This window comes from Octodon degus, unplaced genomic scaffold (assembly GCF_000260255.1).
Source record: "Octodon degus isolate 3935 unplaced genomic scaffold, OctDeg1.0 scaffold00009, whole genome shotgun sequence".
Lineage (NCBI taxonomy): Eukaryota > Metazoa > Chordata > Mammalia > Rodentia > Octodontidae > Octodon > Octodon degus.
Genome location: NW_004524585.1, coordinates 24,637,202 through 24,647,589, shown reverse-complemented (window position 1 = coordinate 24,647,589; position 10,388 = coordinate 24,637,202).

The following is a 10,388-nucleotide window of genomic DNA, read 5'->3' as shown; positions in this document are numbered from 1 at the left end:
ATAAATCGTGAGGGGATTTCACTGACCTTCTCAGACCCAAAAGCTACAACTCTTGTTGCACAGGTCCTGCTTTACCTTGGTCTTAACCATCCAGCAGAAAAATATAGAAACAAAATATAAGAAGTAAAGCCATGCTGTTATGTTGAGCTGTCGGGGACTCAGGTCAACAATTTCTGACATCGCCAGTGAAGCGGAAGACCCAATAGTATTATGTGGTACTGAACTCTTTTAGAATATTTTTGCTGAGTTTACATACCTATAATATTCAAATAACGGAACTTAACAGAAAAAGGACATACAGATGAATGTCCATTTTGTATCTGTGTATTCAACGTGGTTAGGATAGATATATAGTTATATTCTCTCAATGAATAGAGGGATTTGTTCTAATGGCGTTTGTAAATAGGATATCATGTCCACATCTTGTACAGCAATTAACCACTAGGAAGAATGTTTGCAATGTGTTAATTATTGAAACTGTCCTACCAATTTGATTACAAAAAAAAAAGAATAATTAGTCAACCTAACTCTCTCTCTCCAACATAGACTAGGAATATTTTCAGGCAGGCAATACAATTGCAAAATTTTTCTCTAATTCTATTTTTCTCTTATTGTATTTTTGTACTTTAATTACTCATATGATTGACCTTTTGATGTTGTATCACTGGACTGTTGGGTTTGCTGTAATTTTCTTCAGAGTTTTTTTTTTCTTTTTTGTACATCACTTCGCATAGTTTCTGTGTAAGTACTGTTCACAAACCAGTTGCACCAGTGGAGTACCAGTTTAGGTAGTTTTTGTTTGTCTGACTATGCTGCACTGTTCATTCCCCCCACAATTTCAACTTAATATAAGAATTATTTAGTGTGTTTTAAATATCATATTTTTCAGTTCTGTGTTTTTTTCCATTTCATTGTAGTTTATAATTCCCAAAAATTCCCTAAACATTGCTTATTTATGATCAGGTTTTGCTTTAAACTTTGAACTAATGTTCACTACTGTTATTACTAGGGAAATGCAAGGCAAACTCACAATGAAATGTTATCTAGTATCTTGTCCAAATTAAATTATTATCATTAAAATGACAAAATCTGGCAAGGATGCTGAACAAAGAAAATATTATGCACTTTTGGTTAAAACGTAAGTTAATACAGTTATCATGAAAAACCATGTGAAATTTCTTTAAAAATTTAAATTATGATACCCAAGCCATCAGTTCTACGGCATATATTCAAAGAAGAAGAATATATTACACCCAACTGATAATTGCACATCTTTATATTTATTAAAGTATGATACATAGTCAACCATGCTTTTCATCACAGACTAAAGGATAAGAAAAGGTTTTACATACACACACACTCACACTCACACCTGTAATGTGGAAAATTTCTTGGCTGTAAAAATGAATGGAATACTATTACTTGCAACAAGATGGATAGATAAGTCATTATGTCAAGCAAAATAAGCCATGCCAAGAAAAAAAAAGAAAGAAAATGATGCAACCTATATAAGGACAGAACTTTCCACATTCTTCTAGATTTATTCATTTATTGATTTTTTTTATTTTTTGCAGTACCAGAGATTGAACTCAAGACCCTGCGCTTACCAGGCAAGTGCATTTTCTACTGAGCTACCTCCCTGGCCCCAACATTCTTCTAGATTTACATACAAACTCTTTAAGTGATTCACAGATGAATGACTTACTAGGAAAGCCTGAAGCTCTCTAGAGAATTCATTGTTTTTATGATTTTTTTTTCTTTCCAAAGTTGGATACTTCGTTGCTCATGCAGGACACTGTAGGAAGCATTTATTATGTACAAGAGGCTAGCTGTGCAGAGGACATGGAAGACGAAGAAAGAAGGCTAAAAATGAAGCATGTCACATTCTGACCTGATGGCACCTTATCTTCAGTACTTTAGGATTTTCCAAATCTGCTTCTTTATGTTTTCTGGAGCAATGTTTCAAAAAGCTAAATGCAGTCTTATATAAAAAGAGTCCCATTAAACCCTAGAATGTTAAAAATAGATATCTGAATATGTAAAGAAACACAAAGCTCTGAAGAGCAGTATTTATTCTTCAACATTTAACATGAGAAACGTTTTGTGCAGTGGCCTTTACCACACGTTGTATGGGAACAGCTGTCAAATAATTTTTAGAGTCACCTACTAATTTAGCTATGAAAGAAAAGTTATTGTGCTACTAGAGAAGAGGAGGATTTCATGTCCCATGGGGCCCTTGCATGGAAGGCTCTTTGTAGCCCTATGTAACATTTTCATAGTCCAATATATTTTCCCAATTCTGCCGCTGTCTGTTTCCATTCCAGGATCAGCTGTGAAAATAACAGTTTTATTCTCTATGACTCTTTATACGTAAAGGTTGGGAAACAACGTTATAGTAATCATGCCAGTTAAAATAGTAATTAGAGGAAAAAAATCTGGCTAAAATAAAAAGCTAACACAAGAGAAGTCTTTTACCAGACCTCAACGTACTTATTTATATAACATTTGTTTCAAAAATAATTCCAGTAGAGTATAATTGTTAATAATACACAATCAGAGAGTACTAAATTACCGAAAATAAGAGGAAAAGTTGACAGGCTGAAATAGAAAGAACAAATAAAACAAGGATTGAAGCCAATTTCAGGATGAATATTCTATTGTTAGCAGGCAAAAATGTGTTTGAATGTATCAGCGAAGAGCAGATACATGCTCCAGTCCCTTGAAATTGAATTGTAGCCTTATTTGCATATGAAGCAGAGTTCTTACAGGCTTCCCTGAGATTCTCCTGAGCTTGGATAAGGAGAGCAAATGCCAGTGGTTCATGAACTAAATGTACTGTGATAAGTAAATAAAAGCAATAACCTTGAACCAGTCTGTAACTGCTAACCACAAAAATGTTTTAGCTTCAGTTGTTACTAAACTATGTCTCACTAAGCAAGATAAAATAGTTGAGCCAACAGGAATTATTCCACTGTCTCTGTGTAAAGCAAGAGTTATAAGTAAATAATGGAAAAATAAACCTGCCTTGCATCTACTGTAGCTGTTGTGGGAGAGATGAACAAGTGTGCATCAGGTCTCTGCATGTCATAACAGAAAAAGGAAGGAGATACACAACAAAGATGAACTGCAGTTATGACCTGAATCTGCTGCAGTAAACCTGATGACTTGACACAGAACACCCACCCTTGGCTTCTCCACTCAGCAATGTCAGGGAAGGGAACCCAGGCAAAATGGACCGGCACTGCAAGTTTTTCAAGCATCACGCCAACTCCCACAGGATCCACCTGAATGAAAGATGCCTAAATTACAGCGTCTGACACTGGAAACAAGACCAAGGATCATTACAATGGGTGGCTGATAAATGAAAACAAAATGTGTATGCATGTTACTGTGTCATGAGGTCGATGTGAAATTTTTATTGTAATTATTGTGTGTGTGTGTGTGTGTGTGTGTGTGTGTGAATTGGAGACATGAGCTATATTAATGTATTTCCCTTTTCTCAACTCAAGTAGCTTCCTAACTCAGTTCTTTTCAAAGCACAGGCTCTAGAGATCAGCTAGCTCCTAAGATTTTTATAAATTTAATCCAAAAGGATACCGATAGGATAAGATCGGTGATGTTAAACTAAGGTTAGGCAAGATGAATTGAAGAACCAGTACAAAATTATATGAAGTCTAATACATAATCTTTGTTTTATTTCTATATACTTACAATCTTAAAAAGGAGTTTTACATAAGCATTTCCTCGATGAAGCTGTAAAATTATTAACTTAATCAAATCCTAACCCTTGTACTTTTTAATTGTGTATACGATAAAAAGGGCAGCGCATATGCGAAACTTCTGCTGCATATTTAAGAAAGGTGACCTCTTAGGTGAAACACGCCATTGTCGAGATGCAGCCATCATTAGCAGTTTCTATGGCAGAGCTCTAGGATTCCTTGAAAGCGTAACTGATAGACATACTAGCATCATTCAGACAGGTTTGATAGACATCACTTCAAAAATTATGTCATGAACCTGTCATTCCAAGGAAAACATCTGACAATATTTGTTGCAATGATGCACTTTAAGCTTCCAAGTAACAATTAGAATTTTTGAAAAACATATATGTGCTGTCATGAATTTGACAGTTTTCTAATACTAAATAATGTTCTGATAAGGACTTCCGTGATGTTAACCAACGAATGCAGACAATGTTACAGAATAAAGCATGGGTGAAAGGCAATTCAGCTACAAGACCTATCCTAGATCTCACATTCATTAGTATCAATTATTCGTTGCTGTTCATTGTTGTTTAAATCAATAGTTGTTGGATTAAGTTTCTGCAGCAATATCAACTTTGGAGAAATCACTAATCACCAAGTTCTGTGTAGTAATGACAATATCATGTGCATCTGGTGATTGTAAAGCATTCCTTTCCAAGAGAACATTTCTGATGTAACAAAACAACTTTTTATGCTTCAAATATAGCAAAAAATTTGGATGTAGTATCAGATACTAGAATTTATACAAAAAGAGGTTTGCCAAAACATGTTTTAAAATTATATTTTCCATTACTTTCTTTGGCTTCTTTTACTTTAGTCTTTTAAATTTTACTTTTTCATTTGTACATATTTACAGTACACAATAATTTTATTCATTGTGGGTAGTTAGTACATGTACATCATGCAGTTCAATTCTCTTGTATTTCTTCCCTTCCATGTCCCTTTTTTGCCAGAATCAGATTCAATCATTTATATGTTTTTGAAGTACAACTGTAGTTTATTAATATTTTTTAAAATAGTTTTTTCCTTATAATCACTATTATTGTTATGTATGGTCTAGTCAACACTTGTTCAATTTATAGTACTTGAAGGTAAAATAGCAATGTGAAACAATTTCAAAACAGGTTAGTAGGATGTTTACGATAAATACTCTGTATACTGTTGTCTTTGTATTAGTTATTCATAGTACAAGATGCAGACATGATATCTTGTCTAAACACTATTAGTACAAACATTTATTCTCAGTGAACTAAAAGAAAGTAGCTGTATATCTATCCTCCCTTGTATATGCATATATAGATGCATATATATGCATTTTATCCTTCACTTCCTTATTTTATTCACAACAAAACTGTCCTTTATTTACACTTTTGTGAAGTTAGTAACGCATGACAATAGGTTGCCTAGCAACTGATAGCTAGTCTTAACCAGACAAGATGTTCATCTCAGGGGTGAGGCAGCTTGTTTGCTTTAGGCACTAGGCCAAGTCCCACCTACATATATTTGATAGATTTCCTAGCTTCGTGGCTCCTAACATATTCCTCTTTTTTGTTTTGTTTTGTCAAAGATGGCTGTTTCATTGCAGTTAGAGAAGCCACTGGAGAACTCTTTAAATGACCTTTTCATACTTGAAGCCAATCTAAAGATTGTAGGTATTTGAATTCAGAAAAATAACCCAAGGTAGTCCAATAGTCCACAATAGTAGTAGGTTATCAGCAGAACTGGCAATGGTTAGAAGTTGTTGACTTGAGCCTTTTACAGCTCAGCATATTAATAGGGCATTACTTTTTATACCTCATGGTTCTACTTTTCTGTTGGATGATTAAGACCAGCTTAAAACAAAACCTATATAACTAAAAATGTAACTTTTGTATCTGACAAGGGCAGTCAAATCCCCTCAGGATTTATGCTGGAACCATGTATAGCACCTTGTAGATTTTTTGTCACTGTTAGCCACGTGGATGAGACATGGCCAATGCTTGATCAATTTGCTCTCTGTGAAAGCCTGAGAGAAATTTTTCTCCCTAGGTGACTCTCCTTGGGCACACTATACATTGTTGATCACTTTCCTCTGTGGACCCATAATCTCCTTGATCAGAAAATTTGGGACACCACTGAGTTATCAGATGTCACAGCATAGGTTCTCTTATGTCCTGAGTCCTCACTGATCTTGAAGTGCTAGGGCCAAAATGTTGCCTATCCTTCTAGCCCCTCTATTTCTCTAATTTTTGGTCTGCAAAATTTACTTGTTAAACATCCAGAAGAGAAGCTTAATGATATTATTACCATGCAACAGAGGCAGTTGAGCTTAACATCACTGTCTGTCTAAATATCAACCACCTTAGACATAACATGGAATTGCTATTTTCTAGCAACCATGGATATTTTAAAATGTAAATCCCTATAGAATGTGAAAAAAATTATGCATTTTTACACAGAAATTTAGAAATCAAACCTTATACAACCTTGTAGCAGGAGAATCCTATGACTTTTTTTTCTTGTCTCTTGTTTTCATTTATTACCTTTTAAAAAATTACTTTAGAGACAGTATAGCAATAATTGGTAGGACATTAGAAGCAGTATGCATTTAGAAGACCAAAATGACAGGTATTTTAAGCATAGTCTTATACATTGCTATCCTCAGTGTAGTTGCTTAGTTCACGAATATAAGCATATAGAGTTAATCAGAGTGAGAATTGTACCTATTAACTACTATTTTCAAAAACCTGATGGAGATATATACAGAATCCACCAAAAATGTATATATCAGGAAAGTAAAAACTTGTACACATATTTTAATACTAGATGTATTGAGACATCATGTGATTAATGCAAAGTACCTTGGGCCTCCTCCCCTACAGGAAACATTTAAAGTTGTGGTCATTAGCTTCCAGATTTCTTTTAGTATGATGAACTGCTATGGTTGTACACAGTTTTTGGTGGATACTGTACATATTTCTTCAATTTAATGTTTGCTGCTGTATGAAAATATCTTAAGATCACCTTACAAAAAGGTAATTTTATGTTCTGTATTTAGTTTATAAGTGTAAAAGTACAAAGTAAGAAGCCTACAAAATTCTTAGAGAGGAGAATACAAAAACTCCAAAATCATACACCAGTTTTTACTCCTCAAAAAGAAAAACAACCCAAGAAATAGCCAGAATGAATGTGATGCTGTTCATATACAGTTGGTAAATTTTATTATTCATTTATGGGTATTTCAGTAGTTCTCTTTCAAAAGACTGCTCTAATTTTATTCCTCAATTTTAGATTCAAATTGTTATCACCATCTGGGTGAATGTTTATCATTTACATAGAAAATTTTCTCTTGTTTATTATTTGTTTAGTAAAATCATCCATGCATTGCTCCGCGTTGGCATGTACAGGACAATTATCGCCACTTAGAAGTCTGTACCACAAACTTCACAGGAAAACCACCATGTACCTGCGAGCCTCCCTTATTTGCAGAACATCATAACCAGAAAATGTTTGCATTAATTAACATAAAATTCTAAGTACTGTTGTTAATTGGATTTTCAATTTTCCTGAAAAGTTTTCTTGTTTTGCTCAGTCAGTCAGCAATCTATTGAAGCCTAATTAGGCTACAACTTTATGCTCTCTTGCTAATGTCTTTAAGTTGAGATTTTTCTTTAAAATGAAAGATTGCCAATGTCTAAAAGGTATAAATGAAGAAAAATAAGAAAATAAGAGATAAAGGAGCACAAAAATTCAAATATGTAGAACTTTACAATATTCTTGTTGAGTATTTATTTATTTATTTATTTAATACCTGGAATTGAACTTAGGACCTTCCACTTGCCCGGCAGATACTGTGCTACTGAGCTAGATCTGTAGCTTCAATATTTAATTATATAGGATTAGAAAATTAAAATTGAATGTGGATACTCTTGTGAAGTCATGACTGAAGAGTCCTTTGAAGTCCAGCACCCTGTCAAGTCAAGGTTGCCTGCCAAAGGGGGATGGGGAGCCAAATAGCCCCCTCAGGTGTAGAACCAGACTACTTTATTTGATAAACATAAACATTTATTTATTTCTTCATGGCAGAAATGATTGCAACACAAAATGTTGTACTTAACATTTTCTTCTACAATGTGTTAAATTTTACCTCTGCAGAAATACTATGCATTAAAGACAAAAATCTATGACAATGTTAAATAAATACAATTATCATTCACAATTAATTGAATATAAATATTAAAAGGACCGGCCAGGGGCCAGGGAGATGGCTCAGTGGAATAAGTGCTTCCTTGGCAAGTGCAAGAGCCTAAAATCAATCCCTGGTTCCACAAAAAAAAAAAAGGGTCAGTCAAATAGCTCAGGGGAGTAAAGCACCTGCAAGCAGGATCAGGGGCCAGGGGTTTGATCCCCCGGCCTGCCGTGCCAGCTCTGCCCCTGAGGGGCCCTAAGATGGCAATTGAGACTGGGCGTGGTGGTGCATGCCTGTAATCCCAGCTCTTGGGAAGCTGTCAACAGGCAGATCACTATGAGTCTGATCTAGTAGTGAGACTGAACACCCTGTAGACTCTTCCCTAAAATACAGATACATAAATAAATAAATACTAAACACTTAGAAATTCTACAGAAAGATAATATTTTTCAAGAAAGATTTACCTGTATCTGGCTTCAAGACACTATATATTGTAAGAATTAAAAAACTATAAATGAAACAAAACATTTTTGGAATAAATAAAAATATATTAAACAGTCCACTTGACAGATTCATACTGATCTACAAGCATTCATTTTAAAAAGCACTTTAGACTTAAAAAAATTTTTATAACTAGTATGTTTAAAATGAAAACCATGCCTAGATAAGTTTGAATTTCAAACAAACAGTGTTTAATTTGGTATGTGTATGTCTATGAAACATACACTAAGAAATTACTTTTTACCTACTTGAAACTCCATTTTAATTAGGCATGCAGTCTTTCATCTGAAAATATTCAAAGTAAGAGAAAAATATTTGGAAACTTTGTGCATGACCACTTAATTTGATAAACTTGTCTATTCATGACATCCTGAAATATTAAGCTATCCTGGGTAATTACTCCTCATTATACACCTCATTTATCTTATCATTTGTACTTTATTTATTTTTTTTTTTGGATAATGTCTCTTAGAAGCTTCTTCAAAATGATTGTTTGAGGACAGTCCACTTTCCTGCATCCCATGTTTCTATAATGAACAAGCACACTATTAGAATCAATTAGTTCAAAATCAGTTTGACAAGAACTTCACATTGTATCATACATGATTTCTGTTCTAACATAGTAATGTTCTGACCATGACTAATAACATCTGAAATCAAAATATAAAATATAGAAATGTAGTATATTTGTTTTCCACGCTACTAAATAAACTCACCCAAACTTGGTTGGCAAAAAAGAAATTGAAGGACTTCAACAGGAAAAGAGAAGCAGAACCTTAGAATTGTTCTCAGAAGAAGCATTTCCTAGACCCCACAATGCATGGTGCACCTTCCTGCCCAACCACCAGCTTCAGCTCCTTACTTTATTTTCTTCTTGATTTTCTAATCAGGCAGAACTGCAAAACCAAACACCCTAAGATCCCAAGCAGCGTAAAATAGCAACATCACAGAGCAGTTTGTCCAGCACATCGGACTTTCTAGTTTAGATAGTGAGCTGAAAACCCAAAAGGACCTGAGTCTACAGACCATGTGGACTGCAACATGGAACACCACATTCGACGGCGAGATACACAACATCTATGATGATTCCAAAGAGACCCAGACCAAATCTTATTCATATTGTTGAGAGTTAAGGGAAGAGTTTAGAAAGCATTAGAGAAAGTAATTTGTATGGGTAAGAAAGCCTCCAGCCAGGGAGATAGTTCAGTGGCACAAGTGCTTGCCTGGCAAGCACCATGTCCCGAGTTCAAGGTCCAGTACTGCAAAAAATAAATAAATAATAAATAATTTCCAAAAGACTATAAATTTATGCTTTAGTAGAAACTTTGGGGGTCAAACCGGAATGGGGGAGACGACCGAGGGCAGCGGGATCCTAAACAGACCCAGAGCGCAGGCCAGGCAAGTGAGTGAGACAACCGAGGGCCCTCCGAATCCTGAATAGACTCAGAGCTCAGGCCCGGCAAGTGAGTGAGACGACCCAGGGCCAGGGATCCTCATTCCACCCAGGCTGAAGGCCCAGCATGGAACCCTTCAGCAGAACTCCCTGCAAAGAGGCTAGAGGCAAGACCCACCCAGCTGATTCAGAAGCAGAACATCTTGCAAGAGAGACACAAAGGGTTCAATTCTAACACTTGCAGCAGAAAGAAGTGGAGCACAGCAGCCAGATCCAAACAACACTCACCTGGAGGAATCTGAACTTCATAGATCTGGACCTGGTGCTAAGGTAATAACTCTATCCAAGCTCTACACCAAAGGTCAGACGACAGTGGTATACAAAAAGACAAAGAGAAGGAACAAAATGCAGTCTCAGGCCTCGAGTCCACACAGTACAAATGCAGAAGGCACTAGCACTGAGGAAACTGGAAATCACACACCAGATATCTCTGATATAATAACGGTGACAGTAAAGAATCAACTGCAGAAAGGTATAGAAGAAATCAGATCAGAAATAATTT